This window comes from Megascapheus bottae, chromosome 1 (genome assembly GCF_031878675.1).
Source record: "Megascapheus bottae isolate mThoBot1 chromosome 1, mThoBot2.hap1, whole genome shotgun sequence".
NCBI classification, from domain to species: domain Eukaryota; kingdom Metazoa; phylum Chordata; class Mammalia; order Rodentia; family Geomyidae; genus Megascapheus; species Megascapheus bottae.
This window is the reverse complement of record NC_143509.1, coordinates 24,603,781-24,622,732: the sequence shown is the minus strand read 5'-3', so window position 1 is coordinate 24,622,732 and position 18,952 is coordinate 24,603,781. Positions and strand designations below refer to the sequence as shown.

The 18,952-nt window shown below is 40.3% G+C and overlaps 1 protein-coding gene across 5 annotated transcripts in view; it reads left to right on the top strand.

Moving 5' to 3' along the window:
- The window catches only part of Tnik (TRAF2 and NCK interacting kinase), a 374,276-nt gene that overhangs the window by 139,160 nt on the left and 216,164 nt on the right, over nt 1-18,952 (top strand). The window lies entirely within an intron of this gene.

Below are 18,952 nucleotides of genomic sequence, written 5' to 3'. Positions count from 1 at the left end.
ACTCAACATGATTTGCTCTAGGTTCATCCATTTCCCTGCGAATGCCATTATTTTATCTTGTCTGTTGGCTATGTAGAATTCCATTGTGTATGTATACCACATTTTCTGTATCCATTCATCTGCAGTAGGGCATCTGCATTGTTTCCATCGCCTGGCTATTGTGAATAGTGCAGAGATGAACATAGCTGAACAGGTGTCCTTGTAATATCTTGGGTCATGATGTTTAGGGTAGATGCCCAGAAGTGGTATGGCGGGATCGTAGGGAAGGTCTATTTTCAGTTCCTTAAGAAATCTCCACACTGCTTTCCAGAGTGGCTGAACTAGCTTACAATCCCACCAGCAGTGTAGTAGGGTTCCTTTTTCTCCACAACCCCACCAGCAACTGTCATTGTCTGAGTTCAAAATCTTGGCCATTCTTGTTGGGGTAAGGTGGTATCTTAGGGTTGTTTTTTGTTTGTTTGTTTGTTTTTGCCAGTCATGGGCTTGAGCTCAGGGCCTGAGCACTGTCCTTGGACTTTCTCAAGGTTAGAGAGCTCTACCACTTGAGCCTCAGCACCATTTCTGGCTCTTCGTTCATGCTAGGCAAGCACTCTACCACTAGGCCAAACTCCCGGCCCCATCTTAGGGTTGTTTTTATTTGCATTTCCTTTATGACCATGGATGATGAACATTTTCTCATATGCTTTTCTCCCATTTTAATCTCTTCTTCTGATAAGTCTCTCTTTAGTTCCCTTGCCCATTTAGTGAATGGTTTGTTGGGTTTGGGGGGGATTAGTTTCTTGAGTTCCCTGTAGATACCGGATATTAAGCATTTGTCAGATGTATTATTGGTAAATATCTTTTCCCAGTCGGTTAGGCTGTCTCTCTACTTTTGCAACTATGTTTTTATCTGCACAGAAACTTTTTATTTTTAGGTAGTTCCATTTATCGAGTCTCTCTCCAATCTGTTGTGACCCTGGGATTCTGTTCAGGAATCTTTTGCCTATGCCTACGAGTTCCAGTGTCTCTCCTACTTTATCATGTAGCAGTTTCACGGTTTCCGGTCTGACATTGAGGTCTTTGGTCCACTTTGAGTTAATGCTTGTGCATGGTGACAGGCTAGGGTCAATTTTTAGTTTTCTGCATGTGGCTGCCCAGTTTTGCCAGTACCAATAATTGAATAGGCTGTGTTTGTTCCACTGTGTATCTTTGGCTCCTTTGTCAAATACAAGTTGACTATAGGTATGTGGTTCTATTTCTGGGTCTTCTATTCTGTTCCACTGATCTTCTGGTCTGTTTTTGTGCCAATATGTTTGGTGATTTTTAAAGAGAATGATTCTTATATTATTTGTGGACTCAAACTAATTATTTCATATTAGAATATATTCATAAATAATCCTGTCTCTTGAAATCAGCAGATGCAGTTTCTTCTCAGTAATTTTTAATGACATTGTGAGCATTACCTAAAGGTAGTAAAGGCTTTAGGGAACTCCCTAACTACCATGTGAGAGAATGGAGAAATAGGATGTGTTCAGGTTCTGAAGGAGTGAGCATATATATATAACATAAAATATTATACATCAGGATTATATACTATATATGCATATATATGTGTATATGTTCAAATGCATGTATATGTACACACATACAGTGTTGTTGTTATGAAGGTGTTGTACAGTGGTGTTACTATTTTAAAGGAGTACATCTCTTTTTGGACACTCTCACCCCTTCCTATGCTCTCCCCCAGCTTTCTTCTCTTGTTCCTGCCCACAAGACGCATTATTCATTTTCCATAGGATATCTACTAATCATCCTTTCACCTTCTCTTTCTATGTCCCCGCTTTGTCCCACTGAAAAGGCAGAACCCCCCCCCCAAACCCAAACATTACCACCACCAAAAAAACAGCAACAAAAACTCCATGTTTCCATTTTCTGGAATCCATTTTGATAAACAGTATTTTACATGCTCAGAAGAGTTATGCCCCTGAGGGCATATACCTTTTAGTCTGTATGTGAATGTATAACTTATCATGTTTAGTTATATTTTAAATCTAGCTCCCACATGAGAGAAAACATGTGCTGTTTGTCTCCCTGCGTTTGGCTTACCTCACCAAACATGGAGAATATCTTTTACGGGGATGCTGATAATCAAAATGATGTAAATGTGCATTGGGTTCATACAATCTCACTGCCCATGGAGCTAACACACATACCCAGGTTTGGGGGATTTTTTTTTAATACATGTGTTACTAAAACACAAAGGCCTCTGAAGCAGGTGGTGGCTTAGTTTCCTGATACCCATGTTTTTAAATAAGGTTTCACTAGATTTTCAAAAGCTCCAGTTAAATTGGAACTGACAGGTATGCTAATTAGCTGGGTTCTGGAGGAGTGAGACATGTAAAATTGAATTAGTACATGCTCCAAGTTGTGTTTATTTTTTTTAATGGTGGCTTTGAAGACGATTGGGTTCCATTTGTCAGTGATTTCATGTCTGGGCACTTCTGTCATCCTTTCCCTGCCTGGTGTGTTAATCTGGTAATCTGAAATCATTTTGTCTGCCTGTCATATGATAGACTGTTTTGCTGTAGTCCATCTGTCTCCCTTGAGAGGTGAAAGTACTTTTCTGAAATGGCTTGGGTTGATATTATTAATCTTTACAAGCAGAGAAATTCCTTGAATAATTTAATGCCCAAACTGCATCAGAGGGACTTAGTATGAAAATGAATTTTCTTGTTGGCTTTAAAAATCACAGCATGACTGCTCCTTCATGTATGCAACTCCTATGAAATGCTGGAGGTTTGTGTTCTTTTATGTAGCTTTTTGTAATTTGTGCCTATGGCCACAATGAAAGATACAGAACAATTTTATTTATCTTTTTTGTGTGTGTGTTTGTGTGTTAAATCTTACAATAAACTCACACACAAAAAGAAAGCCTTTCTTGTTCTCTGAAACGACAGATGCTGAATTTGACCTTGAGATTTAAGGGCAAATCTATTCTTGTTTACATGTCTTAAATTTCTTGGATTTGCCAGTATAACAACAGCAGTTGGGACTGAGTACTTTGGAGAGTGCACGAATGATTTTTTTTTTTTAGTTAAAAAAAAAAAACAAAACTCAACAGTCCATCTGAACAGCTGTCATTAAATCTTTGTTCTCCTTCTTCCCTCTAAACTCACTACTGTTGACAGTTTTAAACACTATTCTTACTATGTTCTTTTCTGTTTCTTTGTTTTTAATTGGATGGGCCCTGAATACAGATGTCATAGCCCCTGGGTGTTGCCTTCCATCTGACACCTTTCTCCATGGAGAAGGCACCTGGGGTTGGAGCAGGAGGCATTTGTTTCTCAGGGGTCTTTGTTCGTCTGTGTTAGGGAGGGAATCCATCCAGTCCTGTGCCTTGTAAGCCAGCGGGAGTGGGAATATTGATAAGCCAGCATGCCAGTTTCTTCTTTACTCTGACAGCCTCTTTACCATGCTGTCTGTGTGTCCTGTCCACTAGAGAGCCCTGTGAAGGCTCACAGAAATAAGAGCCAGGTAAAATTACTCTGCAGGAAATTTGCCCACAGGGTATTATTAGTACTGTGTTAGAAATCACCAGTGTTTTTTTTTTCCTTAAATCAAAACCAAAAGATAGGTATTGGGCATTTGCTGTTACTTCTGTTGATAAATGGCAAATTTGCAAGGATATTACTAATCTTGTTAGAGAATTCCTTAGTTTTGGGTACCATAAAAAAGCTTGGGTGCTTTCATTTGAATGTCTGGAGGAAATTACATGAGGCAAAAATGTAAGAGACTATCCTCCCAATAACTAAAGTAAAAAGGGGGTGGGGGCACCTTAGAAGATGAGCATCTGGAAAGGACAGTTCACCCCTGTGGCTGTCAGTTCTGCTAAAAAAAACCGTTCCTGGTGGAAGTTGCTTAAGTGTCAGGGTACCTGTCTTGGGTTCAGATCTAGTACTGCCAAAAAATAATTTCTGAGGTGCTGGCATGTAATATTTCATTTCCCTTTTTTTTGGTCCTGAGAATGAAACCCAGGATACATTTAGTTATTTACTGCTACCTAAGTTATTTAAATCCTTGGACCATAAGAAAGGGATGCTTTCTGAACTCTAGAATCTATCCTAGGAATAAAAGATGGTGGCAGTGGTGGCTCACATCTGTAATCCTAGCTACTCAGGAGACCAAGATCTAGCTGGGTGCAGAACAGCCAGCGCAGAAAAGTTCATGGAACTTTATTTCCAGTTAATCAGCAAAAAGCCAGGGTGAAAGTGTGGCTCTTTCATGCCTGTGACTTGTTACAGACTTGCTATGATTTCCCAGACACGGCCTTGCATGTGGAAAATAGGAATTGTTGAAAGGCTTGAATAGTCCTGGCTTCAGCATGCTCTAAGAACTTCACTCACTCTTTCCCTCATGCAAGAGGTGATCTGTCCCCCAGAGACCCACACTAATTTGAGAAAACAAAACTTCACAAGTGCCAGAGAATCCTGTGAGAGCTGAGAAGGTCACAGAAGCTTTAAAGATGGGGCAACCAAACTGAGCCTTCTTTGCTGGCTCACTGGAGATGGAGTGTCTCGGTTGGCTTGGAATCTTGATCCTCCAGACAGGAAGACATAATTATGATTAGTGTGAACATGGAAGCGTCCATGAAATAGGTATTTGAACTCTAGTGGGATCCATAGGATTTAATAAATGAGTAAAATGTATTCCCTGATGACCAAACAGCATGAAAGAAGGCCTGAACTATGAAGTATAGTTATAGACCAGGAAAGCTGCAGCACAGGATGCCTGAAGTGTTGAAAAGGAGAGAGTGCTCACAGAAGCCTCTAAATGAGGCTTCAAGGAACAGCTAGACTGCTGAACCTTGTTGAGAAGGGAAATGATGCAATCCTACCTGAGTTTCAAAGAGGGAAAATAGAGGTGAACCTTCTCTCTCCTCCTGCCTGAGTAGCAGTTCTGGTAACAGGATGATCCTGAGCCTTTTCTATTTCCCTGTGTATCTACTATTTACTTTTTTAAAAATGTATTTTAAGGGCTTGGAGTTTGGCCTAGTGGTAAAGAGCTTGCCTAGCACGTACAAAGACCTGGATTTGATTCCTTGGTACCACATACATAGAAAAAAACCAGAAGTGGTGCTGAGGATCAAGTGGTAAAGTTCTAGCCTTGAGAAAGTCCAAGGACGGTGCTCAGGCCCTGAGCTCAAGCCCAGGACTGGCAAAAAAAAAATGTATTTAAAAATTTTTCTTTATTATTGAAAAGGTGGTAGACAGAATGGGTTACTGTTATGCAAGTCAGATAGAGATAAAACATTTCTTTTTGTACAACATAGTCAGATAAAGAGATAAAACATTTTTTGGATGTTACCCCTTCCCTTACTCTTTCCCAGTTTTCCCCTCCCATCCTCATCCACAAGTTGTAAGTTCATTTTCAACATAGTGTCTGTAATATCCCAGTCATTTTGAGGGGGGCCTGAACTGAGCTAGGAGTCAGTTTAATAGCAGCGCAGTGACTACGGATAGCAAACAGCCCAGACCTTCACTGCGGCTGAGCTTTTAAAGGTAAACACCACAGGCAGGCGGTCCTAACCATTCTCAGGTGATCGAGCAGGTTAAGCATTTTTACAAAAACAAAAACAATTTGGCAGCTAAGCCTGCCAGGTTATTAGAGCGTCTGGTGAGTACCACAGCTGAATTTGTTCACCATTTGACCCTCCCCCAAACAGATAAATGAACAAACAAGAAAAATAACAACAAAAAATCCTCTTGTCTACTGTTTACTTATTTGATTTGTTGGAGGCAGAACTATATATAAGGAATTAGTTAATAATGAGTTATGTCATTAATATATGTACTATATATTATCAAAGTTGTATGACTCGTCATGTGTGCTTTATAATTAAAAGATCATAACCGAGGATCTGAGTGCTTTTTTTTTTCTTTTTTGATAGTGGGCCTTGAACTCTGGTGCTGTCACAGAGCTCTTCAGCTCAAGGCCATTTGAGCCACAGCATCACTTCCCTGAAGAGTGCTTAATAGAACGATATAACAGCTCCTCAGTATCAGGAGACTGGAGTTTAAGAGGAATTAGCAATTAAAGAAATGTGAAGGATTTGCACCTTTCATTAAGCATTTCAACTTCTGAGCGCAGGCTAGATTTCTTGCTTTTGATTGGAGGCTGACAAGTCCACGGACCAATAATATTTACCATCAACGTAGAGTAGGTGGGACTACTTCCTGTGACTCTTTAACAGGAAGTGCCAGGGACCTCATTCCTCACCTCGAACATGGGGGTACTGATACCTTTACACGTCACCCCAAGGAAGTCACCCCAGCCATCCAGGGAGGCATGTTCCACGGCTGATACTCTGCCCAGTGAGGTATGTTCATTATGCACTTGATGCTTTTAAATGACTTGGATGATAATACAGACATTTTTTGGAAGGGGTTGTATAGAACTGTCCGTGTCTGTTTGCTCAGATAGGCTGGTGGGAGGATATGCAGAGGTAGGAGGCAGTGGAATAGGAGAAAGAAAACTCATTTGGCCTCACAACTCTAGAAATTCGAGTTTATACTCACTTCTGTTTTAAACTGAGTTACTATAGCTAACTAAGGAGAGGCAAAGTCAGAGCCTCTCCTCCCCTTACCCACTCTCCCACCCCCAACTAGAGCTTGAACTCAAGGCCTTGAGTTTGTTCAGCTTGCTTGTTTAGCTTTCTTCAAATAGCAGCCAAGGTCATGGGGTCATGGGTCATGGCTGGACAGGACTGGCCGGCTCATCACTGTGGCTGAGTGGGGTGATAAGCATGTTTTCCAGTCTAGAAGTCTCCTGGAGGCCTGGAGTCTAGAGGATTCCAGCAGCAGAGCGTCCCTCCACTTTTCTACTTTTCACCTGCTGTGTGTGTGTGTGCAAGTTTCTAGTGATTTGGCCCTGAGCATTTAACATTCATAGGACCCGTAAAGTATTTAGGGATGGATGTGGAAATTGGCCTTGTTTACCATTCCTTCCAGCCTGTGCCTTTTCCAGTTTTGTACCCCATAACCCTCCAGCAGCTCCTGTGCAGACCCTCTGTTACCAGTTCTACATGTGGCCTCTTGCCTGTCCTAATCTTTACGTGCTCTGAAGTTGAGGCCCCTAGGTTCCTTTCAGTCCTATTGTTTGTTCTGTGGTTCCAGCCATTTATAAGTCTTGCTAGAAGTTAGTAAAATAATGACAAAAGATAATTTTTTTCAAAATTGGACAGTCTGGGATCCTTAGAGGCATATGCCTGGTGTTGAATTTATAAACTACCTACTGGTAAAATCTCTTGAGTAGTTTCTAAACATTTGCATTCTTTCCTTCCTCCATTTTCAAAACACTGTCTGTGATTGTAAAGCAATTCCTGTGCAGTGGAATCTCTCCGGCAGAGAGCATGCTGGGAGAATACAGGATCCACCTGGAGGAGTGAAGCACACTCAGAGCTTGAAGGTCGAAGGTATATTTAATGGCACTCAGTGGTCCAGTTCAGTCTTGTTTGAGCCTTTTGTAATTGGCACAAGTACAGATGGAGGTGTCCCACCATACCAAAACCATCTTATGAAAGCCAAAGTAGTGTTGTCAGCCACACACAGGTGATAACAGTGAACCAGCTGGGCAAGGTGCCATTCCTGCTGAACAAAATCGTGAGGCTATTTGTGAAGTTCCTTCACAGCAGCTGAAGGAAATGGGTGAAGTTGATTGGACAAGTTGTAGACTGGTAAACTTGCTAGTGAAACAGAGACCCAAATTAATACTCTTGGCCCAGAAGAGTTGATAGGACCCAGTCAGATAATGCTGGGAGAAATTTCGACACATGAGTAGTGTAGCTTTTACTGGTGTTAGCCACTGCTTTCTAGATATTTCTGGAGCTAAAGTGGAGAGGTAAAGTTCTTAGCACACAGTAGGACTTTCTAGTGAGCTCCTTCCTTTTCTCTCCAGTGGTTTATTGAGAAGAATACAGAGAAATGCATTTCCTAAGAATCAGTAAGTGATAATGGCATGCTAATATTTACGCAGCTAAGCCATTTGCACAAATGTTTGTGCAATGGTAATGAAAGGAAAAAGTTCTCATATATGGTGATGTGAATTTTCCTTCCCAGCCTCCTGTGAACAAGCCCCAGGTGATAGAACATCACCGAATTGGGCTTTGCTTTGCTAAAACGTCTAGATTTCGTGAATAGGGCTTGCAAGGTAGCTTGGTATCACTTTCTTACCTTTGCATAAGAATTACAGCGAGTGGAAGTTAGCATTTGAAAAGGGGTCACTTTGTATTTCATACTTTAATATATTTCATGTTCTTATGTGTAGAAAGAATTCATGTTTGCAGAAACATGATCTGAAGTGACTTACATTGCATGTGTTTCTTTTTTTTCTCCATATATTTGTATTGTAATTAATAGAAGGGTTACATTATATTTACCAGATAGAGGGTGCATTAGTTCACATACATTGATACCCTTTCTTATGTCTTGGTCCCCATTTTCCTCCCCTCACCCCCACCCCTGGAAGAAAATAGATGAATATTTTTGTAACTGGAATTCTTTATTTTGTGTGTATTAATTTAAGTTGCTATATGAAGGACTTGCCGTTCAACAAGCCAGTTAATGAATACAGTGCATCTCAATCCCTACCCCTTTCCATCTTGTCAGTTTCTCTCCTCCCCAGTGCTTGCTTCAGGTTTCTTAGTTTTGTAGGATTAACATTGACATTTTGACTGCATTCTTCCCACTTCTCTTTATATTCATTGCCCCTTAACCTCACCCCACCTCAAGTATGTTTCCTGGTGAGCATTTTGTGGAAATAAGACTTAATCTTCCTAAAAGCATTACAGTATTTTGAAGGATTACACTGTTTATGAGTTCTCCCTGACTCTACCATATTTCATTTAATATATATATATATATATACACACATGCATACGAGCCAAAGTTTTACTTACATATTTATAAATTAGTTCTAGCTTCTACATGGTTTTAGCTGTTGAATCCACTCTAATATTCCTTTCAACTCTGGGTCTCAGCATACATGGTGTGATATGAGAGTCCTAAACCAGTATTTTTTTTTCAAATAGTCTTAAAATACTCTGATATTAAACATTAATATGTAATAAGAGATGATTAACAATGTGGCATAGGAAAAAAGATTTAAATAAGGAAAAAAACATCAAAAGGAAAACTTCCTTCCCAGCTACGTAGCTCAGGCTTGTTTTTGAATTCCTCTTCAGCTTCCCAAGGGCTGGGATTATGAATGTGTAATCACACTTGGCTTAGGTCTTTTTTTTTTTTTTTGCCAGTCCCAGGGCTTGAACTCAGAGCCTGAACACTGTTGTTGGACTTTGTCAAGGCTAGAGCTCTACCATTTGAGCCACAACACCACTTTTGACTTTTTCTGTGAATCTACTGAGGAATTGAACCCAGGTCTTTGTGCATGCTAGCCAAGCACTCTACCACTAGGCCAAATTCCCAGCCTTGGCTAAGGTCTTTCTTAATGTGACCTTTGTCCCTTATAAAAGGAGATTTTGAAACTCTTTACATTCTTTAAGGAATTGACTCCAAAGAGTTTTTGCTTATATTGACTCAAAATGTTTTACCTATGTGGGTGATATCAGCATTCATTTTTAGCATTGATGGAGGGTTTTTTTTATTCTTTAAGCAGTTTTGCAAGGGAGTTAACCATTGAACAAATCAGTTTATGGACACAATGCGTCCTGATACACATCACCCCTTTCATCATTCTTCCCCATCCCTTCCACATCCTTCCTCTTAACTTTTTTTTTTTTTTTTGGCCAGTCTGGGCTTGAGCTCAGGGCCTGAGCACTGTCCTTGGATTTTCTCAAGTCTAGTGCTCTACCACTTGAGCCTCAGCACCATTTCTTGTGTTTTCTATGTATGTGATACCAAGGAATCGAACCCGGGTCTTCGTGCTGCTAGGCAAGCACTCTACCACTAGGCTAAACTCCTGTACCTCTCCCCTCAACTTTCTTAATTTTGTCAGGTGTGCATTAAATTTTGATTGTATTCTCCTCCCCTTCCTCTCCATTCATCTACCACCTCCCCTTTCTCCTGCCCACTTTCCTAGTACTAGTTTTGAAATCATTTCGTTGAAATGAGTTTCTCTTAAGGAATTTAATCGCCCTGTGAATTCTCTCTATACAACTAACCACCTATTGGCTCAGAATGATGGTGTTAGTGGCTGCAGAGTCATGGCATCATATTGTGGCATGTAACCTCGTAAACTGTGGAGGAATAGAAAATTCCCATGACATCATCGTATTTTTATATAAAGATGATTGGGCTCAAGAGATCCTCTCAAATGTCTCAGTGACCTTCAGAGGGCCCACACAATTCTGGGAGTCGTTCTAGCTGTTGATATTCAACACTGGGGTGATACTGCTGATTGTGTTACTCAATAAGCTCTCATTCTTTTTTCAAGGATGAGTAGCTTTATTCAGGGTTAAAAATTTCATGTTTTATAATCTGAAACTGGTACTGATGTCAATAAAAAGGGAAAAATACAGCAACAAAAGAAAAAACTCAGTTGCTTCTGAAATTAATTTAAAGCATTTTTACGTTAGATTTATGTCAAATCTCTAGCTTCATCCACTTCCCTTCAAATGCCATTATTTTATGTTGTCTGTTAGCTATGTAGAATTCCATTATATATATATACACACCACATTTTTTGTATCTATTCATCTGTAGTAGGGCATCTGGATTGTTTCATTGCTTGGCTATTGTGAATAGTGAAGAGATGAACATAGCTGAGCAGGTGTCCTTATCATATCCTGAGTTATGATGTTCAGGATAGATGCCCAGAAGTGGTATGGTGGGATCGTAGGGAAGGTCAGTTTTCAGTTCTTTTAAGAAACCTCTGCACTGCTTTCCAGAGTGGCTGAACTAGCTTACAATCCCACCAGCAGTGCAGTAGGGTTCCATTTTCTCCACAACCCTGACAGTATTTGTCATTGTCTGAGTTCAGAATCTTAGCCATTCTGACTGGGGTAAGGTGGTATCTTAGGGTTGTTTTTATTTGCATTTCCTTTATGACCATGGATGATGAGCATTTTCTCATATGCTTTTCTCCCATTTTAACCTCTTTTGATAAGTCTCTCTTTAGTTCCCTTGCCCATTTAGTGATTGGTTTGTTGGGTTTGGGGGAGGGGGCGATTAGTTTCTTGAGTTTCCTGTAGACACTGGACATTAAGCATTTGTCTGATGTATAATTGGTAAATATCTTTTCCCAGTTGGTTGGCTGTCAATTTTAGTAGCTATGCTTTTACATGTGCAGAAAGTTTTTATTTTAGGTAGTCCCATTTATCGAATCTTTCTCCAATTTGTTGTGAGCCTGGGTTCTGCTCAGGAAGTTTTTGCCTGTGCCTTTGAGTTCGTGTTTTTTCCAACTCAAAATTGGCAAATTTTTTAAGAGGTTGTCAAAGTCCTGGCTTTCATGGACAAGCCTACATGACCAAAAATCTGGTGTGACTTGCAGCCTTCAAGGCTCTAGAGAGAGAGCACAAACTGGCGATTTTATTTTGGCATAGACTAACAATTCCGCCATAAGCAACTTGCTATCCCCTCCCCTCCTAAAACTGAATAGAAAAGAATTAAATAGGAAGCCGAGGCATAGGGAACAAAGGATCTTTTGGTGTGGGCCTGAAGGCCCTCACAGTTCCTTGGCCTTTTTCCTAAGATGAACAGATGTACTTCCCTAAAAGTACGAAACTTGCTCTTGACCTTGTTCCAGGGCTGATATCTGCCAAATTGGGCTGGTCAGTTCTCATTGCTGTGGGCCCAGAGTTTTCCCATCGCCAGGACAGCTGAACACTTGTCTTCTCTCTTTAGAGAGTTTGTTATTGCAAGAAAAGCCAAGCATGGAATTACTGGGAAGCAGGACTGCTTTGAGAGCACATTTTCCCTACTGGTTGTTTTTCTTTCCAACTTCCTGGGGCTTTAGTGGTATTTACATTTGGGCCCTGTCATTTCACTCTTTAATGAAAATCCATTTGAATGAAATGCTTGGCATTGAAATGTAATTTTTCCTTGTTTAAAAGGAGTCCAAATGTCTGAAAGTCTTTACCACTGGTCACTGAAATGGAAAGACCTCAAACATTTGCTTCATTTTTTTTTTTTGCTTTAAATCTATTACAAGTAATTTTCTCTGCCCTCAGGAACCAGCTGGTATCTATAACCTGCCTTGTTACTTTAAGTAACAGTATTTTATGCTCTACACTTTCACCAGGTTTTTGCATCACAAATCTGAAAGAATTCCAAATGGATTTCCAAATGAAATATTTTCTTTATTGGGTAAAGAAAGCTTCAGGTCTTTAAATGTTCTTTGCAGTCTGTGTGGCCTTCTCTTTCATGGTTTGGTTGAATAACAAATGAACAATTTGTGCAGTGTCATGGTCACATTATAACTGGCTTATACCTTAGCTCTTGATGTTAATATTGTTTTCAAGCTCTTTTCTCACCTCAAGCTTGCTGCCGAGGCCCCAGTGTTATTGCTTATCCACTGCTTTCCTGGCTAAACTTCCATATTACTGTCATAATTGATATATTTAAAGAATATAGATGTCTCCACTTACCTGCCAAAAATACTTTTTTATAGCTGGATGTTGGTGCATCATGCCTGTAATCCACTACGCAGGAGTTTGAAATCTGAGGGTCACCGTTCTAAAGTAGCCTGGACAGAAAAGTGTGTGAAACTCATGATCTCTAATTATCCAGCAAAAAGCCAAAAGTGGAGGTCTGACATAAGTGTAGAGCACCAACAAAAAAGCTAAGCAAGAGTACAAGCCCGAAGTTCAAGTCCTAGTCCCGCAAAAAAGAAATTTATTTTTATTGATTACTTCTCCATTGATTACAAATCCATGGATTACAAATCCATGGATTTGTCAGCTACATGGTATCTGAAACCTGTATTTTACAATATCAAGTGAAATTTTTGATATGACGGTATCACAGGTAATTTATTTCCGTCAGGCCTATGTTATTAATTGAGCACATAGGATCTAGAATTGGTTGCTGGACGGATGGAAAGGGCTAGTCGGGCTCTAGAGTTTAAAGAGTGGGCTAAAATCCCCACGTCAACATTTTTCTCAGTAGCAACTGCCTTATTTACTTTTACACTGTAATTGTGCAATATAGATTTAAAACCTCCTATCAAAGTAAGTAGAAATGATTATGTGGTAAGTGTTAAATTTTATTTGACTTAAGTTTTGTATTGGTTACTGGCAGCTGTACCTTCTTTGTCATACAACATTTTATTATAGTGTTGTTACCAAATAAACTGTAAGTAAATCTCTAGGCAGTATGAAGCTGAGTTTGCAGTGTATAGATACAACTGGAAATGCTGTTTGATCATGATGAAGAGCCTCTGATGTGACCCACATGGCAGAGCCATGAAGATTGGAAGTAACTTGATGGTTTCTGCAGATGCAAAGGGCAGAGGGAGAGGGAAAGGGAGAAGGTTGGACCTTGAGTTCTTGCTTCGTACACATAAAAGCATCTTCTGTGTTTTCACATTGGGGACCACACTGTTCTTTACAAGGAATTTCTGACTTTCCTTCAAATATGTACTGAATGTATTCAGCTGTAAATGAATTTCAAGGCATATGATCGGGAGAAAAATTTTAGAAACTAAGATTCTCTCTATAGCCAGGGTTCAGTTACACCCATGTGCATGGATGTGCTATAATCACCTGCATTGACCAGAAGCTATTACCACACTGGTCCTGAAGTTGCATATTGAATGGTCACAATGCTTACCCCGAGTTGTATTTCATCAGCTTGCATACTAGGTGTATTGTCCATATTCTGAAGTTTTTCACTTCTTTTTGGGTGTGGCAGTTGAAACACTATGGATCTGTTCCAGATTGCCACCTCACATTGTAGACATGTTTAAGGGATGTCATTCTTTTGAGATGATGTCACTCTCTGGTGGGAGAGGGGCTTTGGAGATCAGGAGTACAATCTTCATGCAAGGGCTCCTTAACACTGATTACTGAAAGCATAGATGACTTTTCCCTCACAATTCTTTGCCAAAAAATCACCTTAAACACTGTACTTCCAAGTCCTCTAAGGAAATAGTCTTTGTGAAATAGTAAGACACGTGCAAGCAAGTCTGTTTTCTATGACCTGGCTAAAACCAGCCAGCTCAGGCAGCTGCCAGGTTCCTTTTTTCCTCTGTTCTTTACCAATATTTTTGTTGGGCATAGGTAAGGGAGGTACCAGGAGTCTGTCCATATGCCATTTGTCAATTGTGAAGATGTCTTTTTTTAATGCCTTTTTATGTACATCCAGGGATACATTTAACTTTTTTTCTAGAACCATGTGAAAATCAGCTGATATCATGCTAGTTTAAACCCATGTATTTTAGCATTGTCACTGAGGAGCAAGTTATCATAAAGCTGTTGAATACCAAAGACTCACTCCAATTTAATGATGCCATTTAATACATAGCCCATGTTGTGATTTCATGGGCAATATGGATAATCTGTATACCTACTTGTTTTTCATTAACATACATTGCCATTGTAAGTTATTATAATAATTCTGTGGATATAGATAGTGTAAATTTCCATCTACTATATTCCTTTAACTTCTCCCCTCTTCACCATTTCAGGCAGTATGCTATCTCCATACAGACGTACAGATGGTACATATGTTCTGATGATCCTGTCTGTTCCCTCTTTTCTTCTATCTCACTGGTCCCCCATTTTGCCATTCATGAGCAAGATCATATGGTCAAAAATGTGATCCAAGGTTTACTTATCTTGTTCAACATGACTATTTCCACTTTGATCCAATTCATTCTTTCTTACGGCTTGAATGATACTCCATATGTACATTTTCTCTATCCAGTCATGGATGAGCACCTAGGCAGAGTCTAGAGCTTGATTATAGTAAACAGTGGTGTAATGAATGTGAGTGTGCTGGCATCTTGATTGTGTGCTGATGTCAGGTCTTATGTATATATGACATAGTGTAACGAAGGTAGGATTATTCTGAAATCTTTGAATCTCCCACACTTATTTCCTTAGTGGTTGCACTAATTTATAGTCCATCCACAGGGTATGAAGGGTTCTTTTCTCTCTCCGTCCTCTCCCATATTTGCTGTTTATTTTCTTGGTGGCAGTCTGATTAGGGGGAGACAGATAGAATCACAATCTTAGTTTATGCCTAAGAATGTTGCCTATTTCTTCATCTATCAGCTCCCTGTCATCTTTGTACCTATAGACAAGTGTTCGTGTGCCTATTAATTGGATTGTTCTTTTGCTGTTTTAGCTTTTGAACCCTATGTACATTCTAAACAAGAATCCTTTACTCATTGAATCTATGGTAACATTTTTTTCCCTTTCTTAGCTTGTCTCTTGATTCTAGTTGTTGTCACCTTTGCTGTGCATATACTTTTAAGTTTGGTGCAATCCCTATTACCAACTCTTGCTCTTTCTGAGAAATTGGAGTTCTATTCAGAAAATAATTACACATGCTTGCACATGCTTGCATCTTCCAGGATTTTCTTGAAGTAGTTTGATCCATTTGGAATTGATTTTCATACAGAGGGAGAGATGGGGATCAAGTTTCACAGGTTTGTATGTCTATAGCCAGTTCCTCTCTGCCATTTGTTGAAGGGGCTCACTTTTCTCCAGTATGTTTTTAGCTCATTTGTCAAAAATTTAAGTGGTTATGGCTATGTGGTGCTATTTCTGGGTCTTCTGTTGCATTGGTCTTGGTGTCTCTTTTTGTGCCAATACCATGTTGTTTTGTTAACTATGTCTCTGTAATGTAATTTGACATTGAGTATTTTGATACCTCCCAGGTGGCTTTATTTTTTGCTCAGGTATTAGCTGCTGGTTTTGATTATGTATTACTTTTGATGTGTTTCTTGAGTCTTCTTTAACCTAGAATGCATTTCGATATTCTTTAACCTAGAAGGCTTTTCGATATTTAACAGTGAAGGGTATTGCTGAAGAGTCCAGGTCACTTACTTGGTTTGGTGTCCTGCAGTCTAGACTTGTCTGTTTTCTTCTTCCTGAAGACATTCATTACTTCTTTTTGCCATTGTTCTGTATAAGGTGGTCAATTCTGTATAAGGTAGGCAATGCATCACACCAGTAAATGTATGTTTGCTCATTCTAGTATTGGGGATGCTAAATTTAATTCCTGGTTAGACTGATCACTGAAGTTTTCCACTGAAAAGATTTCTATTTGTGTAACTATTTAGGGAACCTGTGGGGCATATTTTAAGGGATGTGTTAGTCTACCTGTTCTCTTCAAACTTTGGTTTGACATGAATTGAGAATATTCACTTGAAGCATTATTTGGTTGCTAAAATGTAAAGGCTTTGCCTAAAACAATACTGGTTATTGCAGGAGCCAAGGAGGAGTGAGGAAGTGGGATTTCCGGGAAGAAACAGAACCAGGACACTGACCAAAGACATTTAGTCATCGTTCTTTGTCTAGCATCACATATGGTACAAAGAAAGACCTAGATACAGACCATAAGAGTATAAGTGTGTGTGTGTGGGGGGGTACTTCTCTGATTTCTTTTTAATTAGCTCTAACAGTCTCTGCTTAGAACATTAGGTTATTTCCCTGAGAATAGCATGGGTATTTTTGGGTTTCATCACTTCACTATGGTTTTTTTTATAAAGCATACAGTATTTCTTCCCTTTGCCATCATTTATACTGAAAGCACAGGTTTCATTTTCTCATGATTCTTCACCCAGAATTATCTGTAAAATAACTTGTTTCTAAATCCTATAAGGAAATTGGTGCTCGGCCTTCTAAATCCTGTAAGGAAATTGATGCTCAGCCTTCCAGATGTAACGTCAGATACAATGCATTCTCGTCTCTATGAGAAAATCGCTGGCTTGCAACCATCAAAATGTGTCAATGATTGTCCCTCTGGATAAATATAAACTTGAAACACAACTGTGCTGCTGTTTCCTAAGGTGGCACGGGAAGTGGCCATGCTGTGTGTACTTACACCATTTTGGTAAGGGTAAGAGGTTCACACCATTGCTTACCCGTTTGTTCATATCCAAAAGCCTCTATTTCTGGGCTTCGCTGTCAGGCCACATTGTTTGAGAAATTACCTTGGAAGTTTTGGGTTGTGTCTAAAGATGGAACCCCTTGTATGTTTGTGAATCCTAAGGTTTAGGAGTTTCTAGGCTCATCTGCATATCATTCATGTTTATTCATATCCCTGAAATGCAGCTTTAGCGTCACCGTTGTTTGTTTAACTTGAAAGGAAATTATTCAGCCCTGTAATAATGTTTCTGGCTCCCTGGCATGGCAGAAATAATTGTCCTGATGTGTTGTACATTGTACCTGCTTTCTCTTAAGGATCCTATCAAAGTCCATAGCCATGGCCCAGCACCTTTGGGCTTTGCTGGGTGGTTCTGACAGGTGGCTGAGATAAGGACTTGCTTTTTGCAGCATTCTAAAGACCAGCTTTATAAAATGTTGGCACAGCTGACATGGTTGGAGACCAAGCTTGCTTCTTGATTTTTTTTTTCCCCTACCTTCAAATGGGAAGAGAGTCCCTGCTAGTGCCTACTTTCATTTGACCAGAAGACAGGCTGAGAAATCCATAGCTGTCGCTATACATTGCCCCTATAAAGTCTCCAGGTAGTCCCACGTGGCAGTTGGGCAGCTGGAAGTGCAACCCCCAGGCTGGCTCCACTGACTTCCATAACTTTGGCCTGAGAGGCCAGTTCCCAAGGGCATTCAGACCTGCATTACTTGCCTGGGCATCCAAAGCCAGGTCAGCATTGGTACTCATTCCCTGCTTCCACCCAGGACCATGCAGAGGCAGAGCCCCGTGACAGGGGCATGAGAGATGGATGGCTCACTTTGAGCCACTTCTAAGCTGTAACAAAAGATAATTTTATTGACACGGAAGTCTGTGGCTGTGTCCAAAGTAGGAGTGGTGATAGAAAAGGGAAATCCAGGGCCTGGGAGCATAGCCTAGTGGTAGAGTGCTCGCCTAGCATGCACGAAGCCTTGGATTCGATTCCTTGGTACCACATACTCAGAAAATGTGGAGCTATGGCTCAAGTGGCAGCCTTAAGCAAAAAGTGTCCAAGGACAGTGTCTAGGCCCTGAGTTCAAGCCCCAGGACTGGCAAAAAACAAAAACAACAAAAAGGAAATCTGAACACTCCACTGAATTAAGGAAGGAGTATGAGAAAGGCCTGTAGGCAGCTTTCTACAGGGCTACACTGTCCCTTCATGTCAAGAAGAATGTCAGGGCATTCTCCCAAGAGACAGACTTGCTTGTGTGGCCATGAAATAGCATGGTTCAACTGCTTCTATATGCTGTCCGTAGAAATGGTAATTTGCGGAAGTAAGATGTTGGGTGTTTTATGAAACTAGTTCAGGCTTTTGGACTTTAGATACTGTAGATGTGATACAGGTGCAAATAATCCTGTTTTCTAGCAACAGGTGTCACAATCACTGTATACAAGAGCTAGTGGTGGTACTGGAACTCAAAGCCAGAGAGTCAGCTAATGACAGCAGTTTCACCATCTTGTAGCTGTAACATCTGCAGCATGTCACTTTCTTGATTCACCTTGAAAAGATACAGCCAGAAGATCCTGTGCCAAGATTTCTCTACTTTGGCTAAAAGTGACAACAGTATTTCTGCTCACTACTGTCACATGAGCCATCCTAAGGTCAAGGGGCTGGAAAGAGGAAACATGGAATATGAGCGAGTATCATTGGGCATGCATGTCCCCAGAGTGGACCCACCAGTCTGGCTTAGTTGTTAAAAGGAACAGCACAAGCACAACCCACAATATGCTTTAGCCTGGCTGATTTTGATGAGAGGGAGGCAGATCATTTCTACTGAGGGGAAACCAAGTTGGATGCTACCCTAAATCAGACAGGGTACTGTTCTTAAAAGTTTGAATTCTCATCTGACTCCAGGTCTGCAGTGCTGAGGGGCTAAGTACTT